At 34.7% G+C, this 24,286-nt stretch overlaps 1 protein-coding gene across 1 annotated transcript in view; it reads left to right on the top strand.

Annotated features, from left to right (window-relative positions):
* Positions 1 to 24,286, top strand: part of GNAT3 (G protein subunit alpha transducin 3) — a 90,094-nt gene that overhangs the window by 30,152 nt on the left and 35,656 nt on the right. The window lies entirely within an intron of this gene.

Genomic DNA, 24,286 nt, shown 5'->3' with positions numbered 1-24,286 from the left:
TTATAAAAATGCATTATAAAATTTTGCTTTTTGCATGGCTTGGTTTTGTGAAGGAGGTGGAATACAAAAAGTTGCCCAGCCTGACTGGAGAGAAAAGTATAAGCAATTGAGTAATAAGATGGGATAAAGAGTAGGGAGGGAACAAACAGCAAAGGGTTTTGAATAGCAAACAAAAGTCTTTTCCTTCACTTGTTATATAACAGAGAACCATTAAAGATTTTTAAGCATTGTAGTGACATAACATGATATGCATATTTGGAAGAATATTTTTGCAACGGAACAAACAATAGATTAGATGAGAGAGGAGAAGAGATAGTATCATTTCAAAAGCTTTGATAATTACTCAATTGGAGAGTAATCAGAAGACATGTGAAGGTGGTAACAGTGTTTATAAAGATGTGAACCCATTTCAAAGACATAGAAATTGTGTCTTTTTTTATTTAAGAAAGAAGTGGATGAAAGTTAAAAATTAGAATAAGATCAATTTATTAAATTAAAAAAGTCTCTCTCTTCTTTCTTAGTAAATAAACCCTCATGTTTAATGACGTTGGTCAATCAATGAACCTACAAAGATTTGAACTATCTTAGGTTTTACAGAGCATAAAAGATGGCAGAAATTAAAAAAAAAATTTGAAAAAGCTTACAATTTAAATGAGACTATATATACAAATATATACACAAAACAATTGTATATGCATAAAAATTATGCCAAACAGGCCAAATAAGCCAGAGGTTTGAAGTAAAAAAATAAGACTCACTTATTAACAGTGTGGCAAGTCAGTTAATTTGTTTAAATTTCAGGTACTCATATGTAAAATGGGGATAAAAATATTTATACTCTTTTCCTCATAGAATTTTACAAAAGGCAAAAAAAGTAAGTCACAATGTTCTGTAGCAATTCAATTCAACAAATAATGACTATGGTCAAATTACATGGGTTGTAGAGTTACAAAGATAGCTGTATTTGCTCTCAAGAATTTTGCCTAATTTATGATGAAATACACATATACAAATAAGAATGATATGGAAGAGACTAAATAAATGTGCGAAACTAGACAAAGTGTTGTGAGAAATTTGATGGATCATTTCCATTTTGGAAATCATGGAAGACATCAGGTAATGGTGGCTGATTTTTTATTATTAAACTTTATGAATATTTATTTAATTTTGATTTAGACCTCAATGAAAAAGGAAGTTTTTTTGGTAAATAAAGGGGAAGAATCTATTTCAGCCATGGGAATTAGGGCAACAGCATTTTTATAGAGAGAAGAGAGTAAACAAACAATAGAGAATACCTTGTGTGGATGAAACAGGGAGACCATAAAAGGGGTGATTAAAAACTCACCGATCTGCTATTGTTATTATTATACAAATATTTTATAACCATAAAGTACTATATTAATGCCAGTTATTATTATCATCATATTATTGTGTATGATGACAAAGGAAGGGGACTAAAAAAACCATAAGCATTGAGAAGGAAAAAGGTCGTCAAAGAGTAACTCTTGGTAGACGTGTTGCTAGAATACAATCTTGAAGGATTAGTGTTATATCAAGGGATAGGGAAAGCTGCTAAGCAAGGAAGTCACAAGTTGATCTACTATTTTAGATATTTACTTTTCAACTATATTCAATCTTTAATATGACTAATATGATTGTCAATACAAATCAGATGTTGTGAGAATACCAAATATCAAATTAATTGATTTTAATATTGATCTGGTGGTTTCCATTGTACAGATGCAACTTCATTCTCACAGGAAACTCACACCTGTCTGATTTACAATGTCCTTAAGGAGCAGGAAGGGGATTTAATTTCTATTTGTCACACAAATAAATGCCCATAGAAATACATTGTACTATTTTTAACCAAATTCATGTAAAAGGACTGTACTTCCCTGCTGGAGTATTTTAATATGAGTGTTTTGTTGTTTTTGTTGTTGTTGTTATTAATATAGGTTACTAAATGTCTCAGGACTTTGACATATGAAGTCCAAAAACATTGTGGTCGTAATTTATTATTATCAGTTAAGACACATTGCTCTGATAAATCTTTAAGTGGTCATTAGTTTTCCATATTCTAATAAATGTTACTGTAAAGTTATCCCATCTTTATAGAATATAATTTTGATATCAGTGCTGCTTTTATGGAATGAAAGTGACATTAGAAATTGGCAGTTTTAATTGCCTAAACAATGCCTCTGCAAATTTCTGTGAGCTAAATCATGCTTTGAATACATTAGTTTTCTTTCATCCACTGTATTTCAGAGGACTGTGAGAACTTTAGGGTTCAAAGGGAGGTCATTTAATCCAGCCATTTCATTTTACATATAAAGAACTTGGTTTAAATCATTTTACTTAGCCTTAGATCTTATGGTTGTAAATAACAGAGGCAAGTTATTTGACTATGAATCTATGACTGGATATCAGAGCTAAGGGGGGAATTCTATTGGGTGAATAGCCTTAGAGGTAAAGACTTTGATAACAATCCAATTAACAGTAGTTAAAAATACTTTGCTCCATTGCATAGTTTACAGAGAAGCAATGGAGTTTAAGGAGTCAAGAAGTATAATAATACATTTATTTTTTTTTAAATATCACTTTGACTAATGTTTAAGGATGAATTAAAGTAGAGAGAAATTAGAGGCAAGGAGACCAATCAAGAATTTATTTCTATAGTTCCAATGTAAGGACACAAATGTGATGGTGATGTGAATAGAGAAAAATGCAAAATATCATTGCTCACTAAAAAAGATATACTTCCTTAAGGAAAATTGTAACCAGAATGGTGAACTACAATATTTGGGTGTGTCTGAATGAGGATAAAAAGAAATTTCATCAGAAACAATTTAGGATGAGGACAAAGTATTGAATTCATAAGGAGTTTGGGAAACAGACCACGAGAATGGCTAGGAAGTATAATGGAGTAGGGAATAGGAAATTTCACGGCTAGATATTTGCTGGAACTCCCTTTTCCAAAATCAAAACAGCTAAGGCTTGTCTTACCTTGCAAGACATAAGAAATAATGAAGGTGCTATTATTATGGACATGCTGGTCATCAATAAGAAGCAACTAGTTAGTGGAATGAAAATTTTTTTGGAGAAAGTGATCACTACAAATTTAAAATCAGTAATAGACTTGGAGAGAAAAGCTGCAGATCATCTCATATGAATACAGAATTTTGGCATGACAGGTTACAAAAAATTCAGAAGAAGAAAAAATTACATACTATAGATGAAAATTTTATAGAAATTTACAAACAATGAAATCCTGAAGACTTAAAAGGGGGATGTGGGATATTTATAAAGAGATGGATATGGATATAAGGGGAACTCAACAATGACAATAGACTTTAAAAAGAAAGGAAGTATGTAAAAATGGTATCAAGTATCTTAAGATTAAAATAAGCTAAAACTGTCAAGAAAAGTTTAGAACAAGCCAAAACTGGCTAAAGAAGGAGAATGAAAGAAAAGATAGAATCATTGATAGAATAGACATTTAGGTGGAATACAAAATAATAGATGGGACAACTAGGTAATACAGTGGATAGAGAAATAGGTCCAGATTTAAGAAGACCTGAGTTCAAATCAACTGTGTGACACTGAATAAGTCACAACCCTGTTTAAATCAGTTTCTTTGACTGTAAAATCAGGTAGAGAAGGAAATATAAAACTACTTCAGTATCTTTTCCAAGAAAATCCCAAATAGAATCAGGAAGTATTGGACACAACTGAAATAACAATAATAAAACAACAAAAAATAACAATGGAAACTAGGAAGACAGTAAAACTACATAATTTGGTAAGAGGATTATAGATAGATCTAAAAGGGATCTCAGAATTGTCTAGTACAATCATCTACAATCATCTGTTTTATAGATGAGTAAACTGAGAAAGTTAATTGATCTTTTTCTTTTCTTTTCTTTTTTTCTTTTTTTGGCTACTGTTTTCTCTATCCAGGAAAATGATTTAGAAATACAAAGGGTAGAGGAAAAATGACCAGTGGGGATCTGAATTTTCATGTGAATAAAAAGATAGTAAAAAAGAACCTGGGCAGGTAGATGGAACAATGCTTAGAGTAGCAGACTTAGAGTTAAAAGGGCTCATCTTCATGAGTTCAAATCTGGCCTTAGATACGTACTTGCTATGTAACTTTGAGCAAGTTAACCCTGTTTGCCTCAGTTTCCTCATCTGTAAAATGAGCTAAAGAAGAAATAGGCAAAATACTCAAGTATCTTTGATAAGAAAACTCCAAATGGAAGCTGACAGTCAGGATGTTGCTTGAGCTCTCCTAGTTTTCCTACAAAACCACATGAAACCAAGTCTCTGAACAGTCTGATGGAATGAAACTACTCTCCAGCTCAAGATAGGATAGACTGAAAAAACTTCAAGAAAGCTCAGTCTTACTGGGGTAAAAAGGGTGTTCAGCTTTGCTCAGAAAGATTGTGGGAAAGCAGTAAACCAGCAAAAGACACTTAGTTCTGACTCAATAGAGGAACAAATCATTAGGCAGCTTTCGGTACCAGCTCAAAAGGCAAACTCTGGGAAACCAGGCTGTTTCCTGAAAAGAGCAGGCAAAGCTACCTACACAAGGGGCATCTGTGCTCAAAGCTAAGGCTCAGAACTGCACATAAAGCTTAGGACGGTATCACCTATACCCCAGGAGCAGAGCTAGACCTTAAAAGTAAGAAAGAGGAAATATCAAAAGAAAAGGAAGGAAAATGAGCAAGAAACAGAAAAGAACCTTGACCATAGAAAGCTAATATGGTGACAGGGCAGACCAAAACACAAATTAAGATAAGAACAAAATGTAAACAGAGGAGATCTCAAAGAATAATATGAATTAGTCTCAAGCCCAAAGAGGATTTTTGAAAGCGCTCTTAAAAGACTTTAAAAGGCAAATAAGAGAGGTAGAAGAAAACATGAGAAAGGAAATGAGAGATATGCATGAGACTCAAAAACTTAGAAAAGGTAAAAAAAATGTCTGAAGAAAACAAATACTTAAACAGTAGAATTAATCATATGGAAAAAGATATACAAAAGCTAACTGAAGAAAATCACACATTAAAAAACAGAATGGGGTGAATGGAAGTTAATGACTTTGTAAAACAGTAAGAATCATTCAAACAAACTAAAAAGAAAGAAAAAAATGGAAAAAAAGAATGTGAAATACCACATTGTTTCCAACAACAATCTGGAAAATGGATCCTGAAGAGATGATTTAAAAATTATTGGTTTACCTGAAGGCCATGACAAAAAAAAAAAAAAAAAAAAAAGAAAAGAAAACCCCACATTTCTGTGAAACTCCAAAATTACAATGTCAATGAAAAAATACTACATACTGTCAGACAAAAATAATTCAAATATCAAGAAACAATAGTCATGATTACCCAGGACCTGGCAGTGTCTATAATAAAAGATCAGAGGATCTTGAATACCATATTCTGAAAGGAAAAGGACCTGGGCTTACAACCAAGAATTTACTACCCAATGAGATGGAGCTTCAACAAAGTAAGAGACTTCCAATCATTTCTATTGAAAAAAAAAAAAAAAAAAAAAACTAAACAGAAAATTTAATCTACGATCACAGAAGTAAAAAGAAGTATAGAAATTTAAACAGGGGGAAAATGTACATTATTTAAAGGTTAAACTATTTACATCCCTAGATGGGAAAATGATATCTATAACTCTTGAGAACTGTATCTGTCACTGGGATAGACAGAGAGGAGACATCACATGGACTGAAAGTGTCCTTCTGAATGGACTCTGATGTGATGACATCAAAGAAAAAGACATTAAGGGGTAAAAAAAGGGGTAGTACAGACTAGACAAAGAAGAAAGGGAAGATATAATGGGAAAATTAATTCACATGAAGAAATGCAAAAGATCTATTACACTCCAGAAAAAGAAGGAAGGGTGATAAGCATGGTCTAAAGCTTGATATTATCAGTTTTGGCTCTAAGAGGGAATAGCTTAATTATTCAGTTGGGTATAGAAATTTATCTAACCCTATAAAGAAGTAGGAGGAGAAAAATGAAAATCCAGGATAGAAGGGAGGTCAGAAACAGTAGGGAAAAGGGTAAGAAAGTGGGGAAGGGTTGATACAAGATAAGGTTGTGGGTGGAGTGGGTTTAAAAAAAAAAAAAAAAAAAAAAAAACCTTACTGAGAAAAGGGGGAGGGGTGATAGTAGATAAGACAGTGGGTGGAATGGATAAAAAAATACAAGTAAGAAAAGGGAAAAGAGTCATAGGAAATAAGGTAGTGAGTAGGGGGGTAAAAAAACCCAACACTGAGGATAAGGTTAAAAGAGTATATACATGAGAAAAAATTAGATGCAAGGAAATACAGAACTGGTAATCATAACTGTGAATATGAATCAGATGAAGATGAATCAGATGATAAATCACATGATTTATTTCCATAAAATGGAAATAAATATCAGAGTGGATTAAAAAACAGAATTCTACAAATATTGTTTACAAGAAAGTCATTTGACACAGAGAGATGCATAGAGAGTAAAGGTAAAAGGTTGCAATCAAATTTATTATGCTTTAGCTGAAGCATAAAAAATAGGAGGGGTAGCAATTCTGATACCAGTTAAAGCAAAAGTGAAAATAGATTTTATTAAAAAAATAAGAAAGGAAAGTACATCTTGATAAAGGGTACCATAAATAATGAAGTAATAATAATACTAAATGCGTATGTACCAAGTGATAGAGCAGTCAAAATCCTGTGAAGATTTTAAGCCAGGTACAGGAAGAAATAGACAGCAAAACTATTCTTTGCCTCTCAGAATTAGACAAATCTAACCACAAAATAAATAAGAAAAAACAAAAAAACAAAACAAAACAAAAAAAAAACTAGGGAAGTTAATAGAATACTAAAAAACCTAATAAATCTCTGGAAAAATTGAAGAGGGACAGAAAAGAATACACCTTTTTCTCAGCATTGACCATAAATTAGGACATAAAAATCTCACAATCAAATGCAGAATGAAATAAGAAATGTTTCCTTTTCAGACCACAATGCAGTAAAATTATAGTCAATAAAGGGCCAGAGAAAGATAGACTAAAAACCAATTGGAAATTAAATAAATCACAGAAACAATTCATAATTTCATTCAAATTCAAGAGAATGAAAATAATGAAACAAAATACCAAAAGTTATGGAATACAGCCAAAGCAGTTATTAGGAGAAATTTTATATCTCTAAATAGCTAAGATAGAAAAGGAAGAGATCAATGAATTAGGCATGAAACTAAAAAAAACTAGAAAAAATAATAAATTAAACCCCTCGCAATAAAATACCAAATTAGAAATTTTGAAACTCAAGGGAGAGATTAATAAAATAGAAACTAAGAAAACTATCAAACTAATAAATAAAACCAGGAGTAGTTTTTTTTTTTTTTTTTTTTTTTTTTATGAAAACAACAACAAAATAGATACTTTGGGCTAATTTAATCAGGAAAAATAAAGAAAAAAAAACAAATTATCAGCATCAAAAATGAAAAGATGGAATTTACCACCAATGGAAAAAAAATGGAGGCAATAATTAGGAACTATTTTGTCCAACTGTATGGAAGAAAGTATGACAATCTAACTGACATGGATGGATATTTACAAAAATATAAAAATTACCCAGGGTAACAGAAAAGGAAATAAGTCCCATTTCCAAAATGGGACTTAAATAATCCCATTTTAGAAAAAAATGAAGAAATCATTAATGAACTCCCTAAGAAAAATTTTCCAGCACCAGATGGATTCAAAAGTGAATTTCACCAAAAATTTAAAGAACAATTAATTCCAATATTATGTAAACTATTTGGAAAAATAGGTAAAGAAGGATTATTGCCAAATTCTTTCTATGGCACAAATATGGTAATAATAATTAAACCAGGAAGAGCCAAAACAGAGAAATAAAATTACAGACCAGTCTTCCTAACGAATACTGATGCAAAAATTTAAAGAAAATATTAGCAAAGAGATTACAGCAATTTATCAGCAGGATAATACACTATGGCAAAGTGGGATTTATGCCAAGAATGCAGGGTTGGCTCAATATCAGGAAAACTATTACCATAATCAACCATATCAATAACAAAACCAATAGAAATTATATGATAGTCTCAATAGATGCCAAAAAAAAAAATCTTTTGACAAAATACAGCACTCATTTTGTATTAAAAACATTAGAGAGCCTAGGGATAAAAGAAGGTTTCCTTAAAATAATAAGAAGTGTCTATCTAAAACCTATAGCAATCGTTTGTAATTGAGAGAAGCTGGATGAATTCTCAATAAGATCAGAAAATGCTGGCTTTAGGAATAAAAAATGAAAATTAAATTAAAGGAATTAGAATTGGCAATGAGGAAATATAATTATCACTCTTTGCAGATTATATGATGACATACTTAGAAAATTCTCAGAAATCATCCAAAAACCTACTGGAAACAGTTCACAGCTTTAGCAAAGTTACAGGACATAAAATAAACCCACAACAAAGCCTCAGTATTTCTCTATATTACTGAAAAAGCCCATTTGCCAGAGATAGAGAAATTATGATAAACAAAATAAAGTACTTGAGGGTTTACCTGCTAAGATAAACTCAAGATCTATATGAACACAATTACTAAATACTTCTCACACGAATAAAGTCAGATCTAAAGAATGTCTGGAAAAATGTCAATTTTTCAAAAATATTTTATAAAGTAGCAGTCATCAAAACCATTTGGTACTGGCTAAAAAATAGAGTGGTGGATCAGTGGAATAGATTTAGATACACTGAAAAAATAATCAAGGCCTATAGCAATCTAGTATTTGATAAACCCAAAATTCCATCTTCTGGAATAAGAACTCACAATTTGACAAAAATTGCTGGGAAAACTGGAAAATAATGTCAAAAATTTGGCATAGAACTACATCTCTTACCCCATAACAAATAAGGTCAAAATGGATAAATGATTTCGGCATAAAAGATGATATCATAAACAAATTAGGAGAATAAGTGATAATTTACCTAGCAGGACTGGAAAAATAAGGAATTTATGAGAACATTATGAGAATTTAGAGAACATTATGAAAGGTAAAATAGACAACTTTGATTACATTAAAGTATTTTTTTTTGCATAAACAGAAAAAAGATTAAAAAGGAAAAAATCTCTACATCCAATATTTCTGATAAAGATCTCATTTCTAAAACATATAGTTGTATCAAATTTATAAGAATACCAAATTGATAAATGGTCAAAGGATATTAACAATTTTCAGGTAATGAAATTAAAGCCATCTATAGTTATATGAAAGCCTTCTCCAATTCACTATTGATAGGAGAAATACAAATTAAAACAACTCTGAGATATCACCTCATGTCTCTCAGGATGAAAGGAAAAGATAATGATAAATGTTGGAGGGAATGTGGGAAAATTGGGACACTAATGCATTGTTGGTGGAGTTTTGAACTGATCCAACCATTCTGGAGAGCAATCTGTTATTATGCCAAAAACGCTATAAAATTGTGCATTTCCTTTAATCAAGAAGTGTCATTACTGGGTCTGTATCACAAGGAAATCACAAAGGAGGGATAAGGACCCATATAGGTACAAATGTTTATAGTAGCTCTTTTTATGGAAGCAAAGAATTGGAAAATTAGTAGATGCCCATTGTTTGGGGAATGACTGAATAAGTTAGGTATGTGAATGTAATGGAATATTATTATTCTATAAAAAATGATGAACAAGCTGATTTAGAAAGACATGAAAATATTTATGTGAATTGATGCTGAGGGAAACAAGCAGAATTAGGAGTGCAATGTACACAATAAAAACAAAAATATGAGGTGATCAACTATGAAAACGTTGTTCTCTGGGATTCAGTAATTCAAAGGAATTTCAATAGACTTTGGACACAAAATGCCATCTGCATTTAGAACAAGAAGTAAGGAGACTAAATGTAAATCAATATATGCTTTGTTTACTGCTTTTTCTTTTTCTTTTTTATCTTTCCCATGGTTTTTCCCCTTTGTTCTGATTTTTCTTTTAACATAATTCATAAAGCAATGTGTTTTAAAAAAAAAAAAAAAAAGCAATTTTTTTTAAAAAGGAAAAAAAAAAAAGAAAACCCCAAATGGAGTGAGGACGTGTTGGACAAGATTGTCATGACTGAACAACAATAAAAGAGAACTTGAAGCTTTTATTGATTCAATGACAAAGTCATCTGATGCAGGTGACTGAACATCTCAGCTTACTATTTGAAAAATCACAAAGACCAAGAAGTACCAGAGGTCTAGAGAAAGAAGTGTTGTCTATTTAAATCAATAGAATAAAGTATGAAAATGGAAGTCAGTGACCTGAAATTTGATTCCTGGCAAAATTCTACAATTTAGTACTGAATGAATGGTTATGAATATCCAGAAGAGGAATGTGACCAGAAAGTGACTAGAAAGGGACAATATGACATTGTCAAGAACAGTTCAGACCCAACTGAGCTCATTTCCTTTATCTTTGATAAGGTTGCTACATTAGTACATCTGAAGAACTCTATCAACAGATCATCCTTAAGTTTTAAGAAAACATTATGTGATATTTTGGGGGACAAAGTAAAGAGGTATGGACTAGAATCAATAATTCAGATTTGGTTGATTATCAAAGTCCAAGAATAATTGTTAATATACTGATGTCACTTAGAATACAACTATAAATGAAATATGCTACATACCTATGCTTTGCTCTGGGCTATTTAGAATATTTATCAGAGATTTGGTAGTGACATGGATGGATGGCAAGCTTTTCAATCTCTAGAATGAAAAAACTTTGCATAGAATTTGTTCTTAACAACCCTGGGAAATGATACTGTTATTATCCCATTTTATAGCTGAGGAAATGGAAACAGAGTTAAATGACTTACTCAAGATCACACAGCCAGCTAAATATCTGAGACTGGATTTTATCTCAAATCTTCCTGTCACTGCGTCCAATGCTATATCTACTGCATCAACTAGCTGTCTCTAATTTCTGCTGTGCAGCATATTTAATTCTTTATGCAAAAATGTCTATATGCTCTTACTGAATCATATCCAGTTATGTCCAATTCTCAATGATCCCATTTGGTATTTTCTTGACTAAAGAAACTGGAGTAGTTTGCCATTTTCTTCTCCAGCTTATTTTACAGATGAACCACATCATTAGTATCTAAGGCCAGATTTGAACTAAAGATGAATATTTCTGACTGCAAACCAGATACCAGATACTATCCACTGTGCCATCTAGTTGTCTGTGTGTGTGTCTTTGTGTGTGTATATATATGCATACACACATGTACACAATACATACATGCAAGGCAAATACATACACTTATGTTTGTGTGAACACATATGTGTAAATGTACACATGTACATGTACATACATACATACATGTGTGTGCATATATACGTGTGTGTATATATGCACATTACCACAGAGAACTTTTGGTGAGGAAACTTTCTCCAACAAAACAGATTCATAATTTTTATGTAATTTGTAGTCTGATAGATTGGCCTGAGGTCCTCAGAGTTTAAGCAACTTTACTAGAGTCACATTTATTTTTCTTCAGCTGTTCAGTGGTATATGATTTCTCATGACCCAGTGGACCACAGCATACTAGGGCCTTCTATCCTCCATTACCTCCCATTTTTTATTTATTGCTTCTATTTCACAATATGCCATCCCTTTCCCTTTTTTCTTCAATTTTCCCCAGCATCAGGATCTTCTCTTTCCTTTTCCTTCCTTCCTTCCTTCCTTCCTTCCTTCCTTCCTTCCTTCCTTCCTTCCTTCCTTCCTTCCTTCCTTCCTTCCTTCCTTCCTTCCTTCCTTCCTTCCTTCCTTCCTTCCTTCCTTCCTTCCTTCCTTCCTTCCTTCCTTCCTTCCTTCCTTCCTTCTTCTCCTCTCTCTTCCTTTTCCTTTCTCTCTCCCTCTCCATCTATATCTCTCTCACTCTGTGTCTCTCTGTATAGGCTCTAGGCTAGCTCTGGAGGCCTCAAGATCTGTCAGAGTCAGCATCAGTCAAAGTTCTTGGAGGAGGAGAAGTGAAGAAGGCAGGCAAGCTGCCATGCGATTTGCCAAAGATGAATCCTGCACTCTGGAGTCTGAAGCCTGAAATCCTCTCTTCTCAGTGTGCTATGAAAAAAATTTCCCCACTTAAAACAACTTAAAATGTCAACAGAAAAGGCCTGTCATACTAGAGAAGGAGTGAATTACAGTCCCAGTGCAAGCCATGCCAGCACAGCCCTAGCCAGAGCAAACCAGGAGCTGGCATTGGGGCCTCTGAATCAGTAACAGCAATGGCAGTTTTCAGACCTCTCAGCTCACAGACATCAAAGACAAGTTGAAAGATCAGTAGGAAAAGTTTGTCACCCTTGTATCAGAGGAGTTCCATGAAACCAGGAACCACTGAATATGTAACAATGGCAGGAGCAGGAGCAAGAACAGTAGCTTCCCTAAAGACATTGAAGGGATCAAATAGATGGGCAGAAGGTTTCTTTATTAGCATTGACAGGACTCTGTTGTTTTGCCAATATTAACATCAAGTACACAGTCTTAATTCACAGTTCTAGGATGAGAAAGAGCACTAGCATATTAGAACTTACAGCTAGGGTGGATTGGGGACCATTCTCACAGTTTCATGGCAGAAAAGAGTGTTTATGGTCACTCACAGACAGCAGCATAGATCAGAAAATTAATAATCACATTTATCCTTGGATCATCCCACCTTGGAAGAACTGAAAACTTATATGTTAGGATTACTAAGTGAGAACTCAGGTTTTCTGGACAATTACAAGGTGAGAACTCAGGTTGACTTGATAGAGGGGGCAAGCTCATTGGCTGGGGTGGTTCTTCCCAGAAGCCCTTGCATTATCCCACGCCCATTCTCTGGGAGGATAAAAGAGATAGCACTGGGCCCAGAGAGCAGATCGGCCTGGAGAAGGATAAGAGCTGGAGGAGATTCAGAGCCAGGATTCAAGAAGAAGACTCTGAATTGCATCAGGCTTGACGGGGCTCTCTGCAGGAAGGGAAGTCACTTCTTTGGACAAGAGTTAACAGCAACTGCCTGGAGACAACGGTTCGTTACAGGAAGAAGAATCTGTTGGAGAGATTTGAGTAGAAGACACAGCAGATCTCTTCCCAGAGAGTGATCCAGCAGCTTCTAGAGACGACAGCTCGCAACAATTGGCGCCCAACGTGGGGCAAGGACTTTTGCTTATCCTGACAAGAGGAGCTAGACCAGACCTTCGCAATTTGGCGCCCGAACAGGGACAGACACGGTCCTGATTCCAGTGGAAAAGCTTCCGATCTAGATCTCAGTCTCTCTGACCCAGAACCATGAGTAACGAGGAAACTTTGTTAAAGATTAAGTGAGCGTGCTAATAGATAAATAAGGAACTTAACTTGTTAAGGGCTAAACCAGCAATCTCTTATAGTGAAATGGGGCAAACACCTTCTGTTCAAGGAAAATGTTTAGAGAGCATCATCAAGGTTATGAAAAGCCAAGGCTTGATTATAATTTTAGAGGAGATTACTGAACTTTTAAGAACTGTGAAGGTCATATGCCCTTCTTTTTCTCTGGAAGAAGAATTGCATCCAGATGAGTGGAAATTAGTAGGAGAGCAATTAGGTGAACACTACAATTACCTTTGTGACATTTTACCCTTTGGTTCCAGACCAAACTCAGTTTCCAAAGATACAATTCATACCTACAATTTAATCCAAATGGCTTTAAAAAATGTTATTCTAAAGGAAGAGATGAAGGAACAAAATGTGGAAGTGTCAACTAAACTAGGTGAAAAGGATGAATCAGATAACAATGAAGTTAAGTACAATTCTGAGCAACAGGAGCACCTCCCATCTCCTCCCTCAATTAACCCTTCATGGGTGGAGCAAGAAGGAGGAGAGGAAGAGGCAGAAACACAAACAGAATTGCCTGTGAAGCAGCCTAAGCCTATGACAAGATTAGAAAAAGCATTGGTTAAAGCTAAGAGAGAAGGACAGGATATAAGTGATTTTATACATGCATATCCTGTGATTGAAAATACTGACTCTGTAGGTAAAAAAAGGAGAAGATATGCACCTTTAGATTTGAATAAAATTAAGGATTTGAAAAAAGGTTGTAACCTTTATGGGGCTACATCAGCTTATGTCAAAATGTTACTAGATGGTTTGTCTTATGAAGTCCTAACCCCGAATGATTGGAAATCCATAGCAAGGACATGTCTGGAACCTGGAGAAAATTTATTATGGCTTGCGGAATTTCATGAATTATGTAAAATTCAAGTCAGATGCAATTTGGAAATAGGAGTTAACACACAATTCACTTTTGAGCACTTAGCTGGTGAAGGTCAGTATGGAGAGAATTCGGAACAGATTAATTATACCATGACAATATATGAACAAATTGCTAAGGCTGCAATAAAAGCTTGGGGTGTCCTTCCTGGACAGAAAGATCGTGGAGAGGCTTTCACTAAAATACAGCAAGGTCCCAATGAACCTTTTGCAGATTTTGTGGGACGTTTGCAAACTGCTGTCAAAAGAACTATTGGAGAAAATTCAGCTACAGAAATAATGACCAGACATCTGGCTAAGGAAAATGCCAATGAGATTTGCAAAAGAATTATATGGGGATTAGACAAAGATGCTCCTTTAGAGGAGATCATAAGACGCTGTGCTACAGTGGGAACAAATGCTTTTTACACCCGGACAATGATGAATGTGGAAAGACAGGGTCCCTCCTGGCAAGGGACTTCTAGAGAAACTCGGCGATGTTTTCAATGTGGAAAAATTGGGCATCTAAGAGCTCAGTGTAGGTATGGAGATACAGTGAGAAGACAGGGTGAAAGAAGACCTAAAACCCCATGTCCAAAATGCAACAGAGGACTCCATTGGGCATCAGAGTGTAAACTAATTCAGGGAAACGGGATGAGGGGCCCAGGTCCAGGGCCTCAGGCAAAAAAGACTTGGGGCATGATGGCAGCTGATGTTACACCCAAAGAGCCTTTAGAAGGTCAGGACTCTGATTTGATCAACCAGCAGAAAAGCAATCACATGGCAGAAAGGGATTACCTGATAAGTGAGCCCAAAGGCAATCAGATTGCAAAAATGGATTACACTTGGGGAGAATACAGGCCTTTTAAACCAACAGGGCTGTATCCAGTGCAAACAATTCCAATGTAATTGCCAGATGATGAGAAGAGATTTAGAAAGTGGTAAATAGAAGGAAATTAGATAGGTTAACTGCCTGGGAGAGAGAGTTTGCTTGTATTTCTTCAGCAGGAGAAGGAATCAGATGGGTGCCAACGAGTCATATTCGCCTTGTCCATCAGAGAGAGACAGAAAAAGAGAAAGACCTCAAAATAAAGGAGAAGATCTAAGAAACATCTGACACTGAAAGAGCATGGATAATAAGAAGACTGTTAAAGAACTTTAAAAACTAGCAGGAATCATTGGACTTCCTCACACAAGATGAGACTAATGGACAATGGACTTATGGACATTTATAAATTTTCAATTTATGATTATGTTATATACTTCTAGCATGTGTTATGTTACTATGTTACTATATGCTTATGTAATTTATGTAATTATCTGTAATACTTCCCATATTGATGGATTTATGTTTCAAGGTCATTTATGTAATTATCTGTAATACTTCCCATATTGATGGATTTATGTTTCAAGGTCATGACTGTCCTATGTTCTAAATCAAAAGAAAGGGGGAGATGTTAGGATTACTAAGTGAGAACTCAGGTTTTCTGGACAATTACAAGGTGAGAACTCAGGTTGACTTGATAGAGGGGGCAAGCTCATTGGCTGGGGTGGTTCTTCCCAGAAGCCCTTGCATTATCCCACGCCCATTCTCTGGGAGGATAAAAGAGATAGCACTGGGCCCAGAGAGCAGATCGGCCTGGAGAAGGATAAGAGCTGGAGGAGATTCAGAGCCAGGATTCAAGAAGAAGACTCTGAATTGCATCAGGCTTGACGGGGCTCTCTGCAGGAAGGGAAGTCACTTCTTTGGACAAGAGTTAACAGCAACTGCCTGGAGACAACGGTTCGTTACAGGAAGAAGAATCTGTTGGAGAGATTTGAGTAGACACAGCAGATCTCTTCCCAGAGAGCGATCCAGCAGCTTCTGGAGACGACAGCTCATTACACTTATAGATCCCTAGAAGTATCTCTAAAAAGAGCTTCATAAAATCCCTGAAAGTTGGGATATTGAACCCCTTCCTCTGTAAACAGAGCTCTACTTTAACAAAGAGTTAAAAGCCAAGTAGTAGGCTAGGGAAATGAGCAAACACATACAAAAACTATTATGAACACAGAAAGTTACCATGGTGACAAGGAAGATGAAAATACACACTCAAAAAATAACCAAGTCAAAGCTACTACATTAAAAGCCTCTGGGAAAAATAAAAATTGATCTCAATTCATGGAAGAACTCAAAAAAGATTTTGAAAATCAAGTAAGAGAGTTGGAGGAAAATTTTTGAAGAGAAATGATGCAAAAGGATGTACCAAAAGATAATAAAGATAATACAAAATTGGCCAAATGGAAAAGGAGGTACAAAAACTCTCTAAGGAAAATAACTCCTTAAAAATCTTAATTGAGCAAATGGAAGCAAATAACTTTATGAGAAATCAAGAAAATCTAAAACAAAACAAAAAGAATGAAAAATAGAACAAGAAAACCATGTGAAATTTCTTATTGGAAAACAAACAAGACAAAAACAAACAAAAAACAAACAAACAAACAAAAAAAAAAAAAAAACTGACCTGAAAAATAGATCCTGAAGACACAATTTAAAAATTATTGGTCTATCTGAAAGTCAAGATCAAAAAAAAAAAAAAAAAAAAGAAGGGCCTAAACATCATTTTTCTAAAAAGTTAACAAGGAAAACTGTATTGATACTCTAGAATCAGAAGGCAAAATTGAAAGTATACATCAATCACCTTCCAGTAATATAGTCCAGTTCCATAGCTCCCAGGTTAAGATTATTGCAAGTATCCCAAAAGAAACAATTCAAGTATAATGGAGCCATAGTCAGGATTACATAAGGTTTAGCAGTTTCTACATTAAAGAATCAGAGAACTTAAATGTGACATTCTAGAGAGCAAAGGAGCAAGAATTACAACCAAGAATTACCTACCCAGAAAACTGAGTATAAACCTTCAGAGGAAAAAGGGGAAATTCAGTGAAATAGAGGACTTTCTAGCATTTGCAATGAAAAGACCAGAGCTGAATAGAAAATCTGACTTTCAAATACAGGTCTCAGGAAAAGCATAATGAAAACCAGGAAATAAGGAAATCATAAGGGATTTAATAAGTTTAAACTGTTTATATGCCTACATGGGAGGATGCTATTTGTAACTCATAAGAATTTTTTTCATATTAGGGCAGTTAGACGAAGTATATATAGACAGAAGGCATAGGTGTGAGGTGTTTATTTTAAAATAAAATTAAGAGGTGAGAGAGAAATATACTAGAAGAAAGAGGTAGTTGTGGAATGATGTAAAATATCTGTCATAAACTTTTACAGTAGAGAGAAGAAAGGGAATGAATGAACCTTACTGTCATCAGAATTGGCTCAAAGAGGAAATAACATACACAGTTGAGTGAAATGGGAAACTGAGAATAATAACTTTGGGTAATTCAAGAATCAGCACCAAGGATCTGTTATTATTAAGGCTCTGGTAAGAAGAGCAAAAAACTTTTTCTTCCAGCAGAACTACCTGAGGTAAACTCCCTTGACCTTTACTTAAGTGCTTAGAGAAGCACCTGACTAATTATTTTAGGGACTGGAGATATTTGAGAAACCTCCAAACTAGCTACCTCTTTTTGTTGATTGAGAAAGCTAGGGATAAACTAAGTCTCCTTAGTTATTCTAGAAACCTTTAACCCCTCTGGCTTAATTACTTATTACTTATCTCTAAATAAATCTCCTTTTTGTAAGGGATTATGTGGTTTCTCATAAAATCATTAACTAAGGTAGATTAAAACCTATAATCTAAATTTTAGTTTATGAAGGTCTGATGGGTTTGAGAAAAATTAAATTCTTTGTACAAACATTACATAGAGTTGTCATATCAGCTCAAGCAAGCATTTGAAAACATTGTAATAAGCTGACTATAGTAAAGTTAGGCAAATATATCTGCAATAAGTCAACTATATAGGCATAACTAGAATTTAGCATACATTTGTTACTTCCATCTGAGCAGGCAGTGAAAATTAACCAGATGAGGGGAGGGGGTCACAGGTTTCTGACTATTTAAATCATCTCGTAGCCTTTGTAAAATGGCCTCCTCTCTCTGAGAATTCAATGAGTGGACTGCCTACTTCTTGGGAGATTTTAATAAAGTTTCTGATCTTCACTTTGAGAAATCTCTGAAATAGTCATTTTGAGTTGGGGATTGCCAGGCAGCCTGTCCCACACACACTCAATATGGATATAGAAATCTATTTTACCCTTAGGGGAAGGAGATAAGACTAAGGGGGAAAGTAAGAAAAAGAAGTAAGAAGAAATATGCCCCAAGGACATATTGGGGGAAAGGATAGAAGTAAAATATTTCTGAGGAGAGATGGTAAAAGGAGAGAGAATAGAATAAACAGGGGAATATAAAATTAGCAATAGTGATTTAGAAGAATTTTAAAGCAAGTTTCTCTAATGAAGGCCTCACTTCTCAAACATATAGGAAATTGAGTCAAATTGGATTGTTGTTTGTGTGCATGTATTCTGCTTTTTTAGATTTTGTTTAGAGTTATCATTTAAAAGTATTTGGAAAGGTTTGGATATAAATTCCAGGCTTTCCATCAACAGTTTGACTTTGCCTTTTTTGGGTTTTTTCTGATGAGTCATATCTTCTCATTTCAAAGTATTTCAGCTTAAGATTTAGCATTTGTCCTTCCAATGAATAGTCAAGAGTTAATTTCTTTAAGTAATGATTGATTTTATCTCCTTGGGAATCTTAAAAATCTTATACAATTCAATAATTTGAAAGTGTTAATGCTGCAACACTAAGTTTTTCTTCTAATTTGAATTCATTGCTGCTAGAAAAGATAAAAAAGCAAACAAACAAAAAAGGCCCACATTGCTGAGAATATGCAGACCTTTCTCAGCAAGGTGATATCTCTACTTTTTACCATGCTATCCAGATTTTCAATAGATTTCCTTCCAAGAATCACATGGCACTTCATGGCTACAGTGATGTCTGCCTGAAATGAGCTTTGAGCCAAGAATATAAAATCTGGCACTGCTTCCATTGTTTCTTCCTTTATTTGAAGACAATTATAGGATCAGATACCCTGATCTTAGATTTTTGTTTTTGTTTTTTAATGTTAAGCTTCAAGTCAGCTATTACACTCTTCATTCTCTTCACTCTTTGACATCAGAGTAGTATTGTCTGCATATCTGAGATTGTTGACCTTTCTCCTAGAATCCTTAATTCTGACTTCTGATTCATGCAGTGTGGCATTTTGCACGATGTACTTTGTATAAAAGTTAAATAAATAAAATAACAATATTCAGGCTTGTCTCACATCTTTACCTATCTTGAACAAATGAGTTGCATATTTAGTTCTAATTATTGCTTCTTGACCCACATACAAGTTCCTCTGAGAAAAGCTCTTTAATCTATTATGCCATGCCACCTTCAATTATAAAATTTAATAGGAATAGGTGAAAATTCTTCAAATATGAGCTTTGGAAGTTTAAGAAGTTATGAGTATTAATCATTTCATGTTAAAAAAGTTATGAGAGTTTGAGTAGATTTGATTTCCTCACAAATTTCTACAGTTTACACAAAAGGAAGAAGTGACTAGAAAAAGTCAGTAAGGCTTCATCCTTGCTATCCAATTGACCTCATTTCCTTTATAGATGAGTGGATCAGGTGATTATTTAGACATCGTATTCATATATATTATGCTCCAAGTTCAATATGAATCAACATTTCAACATGGAAGTCAACAATACTAATTGTAAAGTCATAGTATGCTGGAAAATGAAGCTGGTTAGACTGCATCTGGAATATGATTCATATATTGTCACTGCATTTTAGGAAGGAGCTTGATATATTGTAATCTTCTGTGATAATGAGGATTATGAGAACTGAATGAAGGAACTCAGAATGTTTAGCATAAGAGGAGGAGCAATGTGGTAAATATCTTATAGTATTGTAAGAAACCCTAATGGGTTTCTTCTAGTGAAGGGATAGAATAGAATTGTCCCTATAAAGCAGGAAAAAACCAATGGGTGAAAATTGTGGAGAGAATAATTTGGGATTTTTGTGGTGAAAAACTTTTCTAAATTAAAATTACCTGAGTAAAGACTTCTCATGGGAATGTGGCTTCAATCTTTGCTCTAATTGTGTCAACTTTGCAATAACAAGTTGAGCTAAAAAGCTGCAGGTGTTCCATTATCTTGGATGAATATTTTCCCTCCATTTCCCACTTTGTCTTAATTAGCATTTAAGTACTTAATGGGTAAAGACTTTGTTATTATAAGTATTCTTTTGTTTCTGGGATAGATAGATTTGTTGTTTAGGATATAAGGCTGGACTTCCCCAGACAACAAAAGTGGGGGCTTCTGCATTTAGGGTCTATAAATATTATGTCTTGTAGTTTGGGCTTTGCAATCCTCTACTGACACTTTGTCTGTTGGGAGTTACCCTTTCTGGAGAGATTGTAATAAATTCTTTCTTTTTTTTTTTTCTTTTTCTTTTCCTTTTCCTTTTCCTTTTCCTTTTCCTTTTCCTTTTCCTTTTCCTTTTCCTTTTCCTTTTCCTTTCTTTTCCTTTTCCTTTCCTTTCTTTTCCTTTTCCTTTTCCTTTCCTTTCATTTCCTTTTCCTTTCCTTTCTTTTCCTTTTCCTTTCTTTTCCTTTTCCTTTTCCTTTTCCTTTTCCTTTTCCTTTTCCTTTTCCTTTTCCTTTCCTTTCTTTTTCTTTTCTGTTGTTGTTGTTGTTGTTGTTGCTTTATACCTTGAGATCTCTCATTTTAATTTGGATAAGGGTCACTGTCCCACACAATTGTGAGGGCCCATTCCAGGATGCTTCTTGTTCATAAGGATGTGCCTTTAGGCAGGCATCTTCTAGAGAGTTCTCCAGTGATCCTTAAACTTGGCTCTAGAACTCCCATTCTGATTGGGTAAATTCCTGAAGAGAGACACGTGGAGAAAGCAAAAATGGAAGTGGATTAGCAATGTTAGAGGATTAATTCAGCTCAGGAGATAAATCAGTTGAGAAAAGTTGAAATAGTCAAGTACAAGGCTATTGATTTGTAATTAGAATTGTTCCCAGAAGTGATCTGGAATTTTTTCCATATGAGATTGGTTTATTTTATTTGGAAGGAGAAAGGAAAAGACCCTCTTTTGAAACAAAGGATAAATTTTTAAGGAATTATATGCTGGCTTTTAGTCCTCAGAAACTAAGGACTGCTGGCCCAGACAACACCTTTGGAGTTTGTACATCCAGAAGACTGAGTGCTTACTAAGGCCTTGAAGAAGCAGAGTGGGAAGGATTTTGCCAGATGTTTCATGCAGTCTCAGATAACTCTAACATGTTCTCAGGCTTAAGGGACATATGGAGGAACCTCAATAATGGACTAAGGACAATTTATAATCTTTAAAATTGACTTTGCAATTAGGAATGTGTTAGTAAGAGGAGAGATTAATTGAGCTTAGATGAATTTTAACAATATTGGCATTGTACCTGTTATTTATATTTTCAGAAAAGTTTGTAAAGTTCCTCAGTTAGAAGAAGTTGAATTAACATTTTTTAGGATGAAGAATTGTTTGTATTGAATCATTCTAAAGCTGTTCCCATTGTTTAGGGAGATTCTGAGAACAATGGTCTATGTTTTTGTCTCTTTGAATATGGTTAATAATTTGAACATGTTTTGATATAGATTGATTATTGAGCATCTTAAAGTAAGATGATTTGCATAATGTTGAATTTAAAACCCATCTACTTAGATATGAAGATAAGCTACGAACTTTCTAGGATGAATCTTTTACTCTTATCAATGTAAGATTATAGTTAATTCTTATTTAGGACATGTGATCTTTGAGTAAATTCACTTTAACCTTTGATTAATGACACTTGTTATTTGAGATAAAATCTTTTGGGACTATAGCTGACATTGAATTCAGATATGATTATCTAATAGATCATCAAGTAAATAGTCCATCATCTGAAAGGAATATGCTACTAGCTACTCAGAGGATGGTGATCCTGAATTGTTTCAGGTGGATGTTTGTAAGGGCCCTTTAAATGTGTGGGCACAGCGCAACAGAAGATTTGAGTGGCCCAGAAGTATTCTCTGTGGATATAGGACTGCCCTGTGGGTGGGATCCTGGCCATATTGAGATAGCTTCGTAATGGGTGACGGCTCTTTTGCTGGTTGGCTGTGTATGTGACCTCACAGGCCCTTTATAAGCCCACTGCAGACAGCAGTCGCTCTCTTTAACCTGGTGTTCTTTACCCTGGCTCCCTAGCCTGGGGTAGCTGAGCCAAGCTGATGGAGCCGTGAGAGGTGAGAAGTTAACAAGTCAGGGTATCAACTCAGTGCATTATGTGAGTAAGTATAATAAAGCTTTTAAGATTACACGTGGCTGTTCTTGAGTGCGCTACCGGTTATTAAACTATAGATTCAAGAGATCATGGCCAGAGACCTTTGAAGGCCTCAAGAGGAGGTGAGCCAGGTAGAGTTGACACTGCAAAGGTCAGTGGTCAAAGGTACTCTGTTGGGCATAGGATAGACTAGTAATTGTAACTGCCAGGAGGGCATGTTACAGATGTTATTATCTGGGCAAGACTTGAGAGGATGACTTTGGCTTCCACTTAAGGCTGAATCCTTCTGACTCAATTTCCCAGTGGTGTTCCTTTGAATAAGAACATACCTGATTATTCCTGAGTCTGGCTATAAGGTAGAATTGTTATTGCATATAATTAGCTAAGAATGCTTTATCCTGTCATGTATGTACTCTCAGGCTGAGGCCTGAAGGACTAGTTTTGATGCTATTATATCATATTCCTGCTTTTTTCCTCTTACAGCAAATTTCTATAATTAGGTCAAATGTTCAGTAGAAGCTATAAGTTGAATTCAAGTATGTAAGATCTTTAAGTTTCCTATCTCAAAATATGTCATTATATCCTAAATAAGTAGGTAAGTAAGTATTTGGAATAGGTTGTCTGTTTCTATTAGCATTTCCTGTTGTTGTTGCCTTCCTAAAGATAGCCATCTTTATTTGTGAAGGGTTTCCTATTCCAAATACTGAGAACACAAATATTTGGAATGATAGCTGGCCCCAGATGGGAGTTGGGGATACAGAACCCCAATTTGTTTGCTAAATAGATTCATTAGACTCCAGGCCATAGATGAAATAATTACTAACCAGATTACAAAGGCATTGAATTTGTTAGCAGATAAGGGCACTCAGATTAGAAAAGCAGTACTCCAACAAAGATTGGTATTAGACTATTTGTTGGCTGAAGAAGATAGAGTTTATGGGAAATTAAAATTTTTGTGTGAAACTGATGATAATATACAGGTAATAAAGGAAATTGCAAAAGACATCAGAAAATTGGCCCATGTCCCATTCCAGACCTGGTCCTCACTGATGTGATCTGTGGTATGGGGTTTTGTCATCAAATGACAGCAGACACCAAAAGTTGGCGTTTAGTCATGTGAAGAATTCACAGTGACCATTCTCTTTAGCAAAAAGTAGATTTATTTGGGGGGAATAGTTTACAGACAAAATGAAGGAATCTGAAATGGAGTTGGGAGAGAAAATATAAAAGACAAGTTCCTCAGTGGAACTCACAATTTCCCAGTACAAAGGGAGTACCCCCATGAGGTTGGGACATGCCCTTAGCTAGCAGGCTAAATCCTAAAAGGGATTTAATACCTTGATGAATTATCTGTAAGGAGGAAAAGTAGAGTTGGGAAGCATAGTGAAGTTAGAAAACATATTATGTGACATGGGGAAGGGAAAAGATACCACAAGGCAGAATGCTATGCTAGGCTGACACAAAGGAAGGAAACAGCCATGGAATAGCCCACAAATAGGTTTTATAGTGAAAATTTAAGCTCAGGGACATGATTGGAATTTCCATGGAGGAAAGCTTGAACAGCCTGGAGAGGAAGGGCCAATTAGACTTGAAGTATTAAAAGGTTGAGGATGGACTCCAGTAGAGAGAAAAAGGACAAACCAAGTGCATAGGGATTGGAGACCAGAAACAAGATAGTTGAGTAAAGCAAATTAAGACAACTCTGAGA

This window comes from Sminthopsis crassicaudata, chromosome 5 (assembly GCF_048593235.1).
Source record: "Sminthopsis crassicaudata isolate SCR6 chromosome 5, ASM4859323v1, whole genome shotgun sequence".
Classification (NCBI taxonomy): Eukaryota; Metazoa; Chordata; class Mammalia; order Dasyuromorphia; family Dasyuridae; genus Sminthopsis; species Sminthopsis crassicaudata.
Note: the sequence above shows the minus strand (reverse complement) of the source record. Positions and strands in the feature narration are given on the sequence as shown.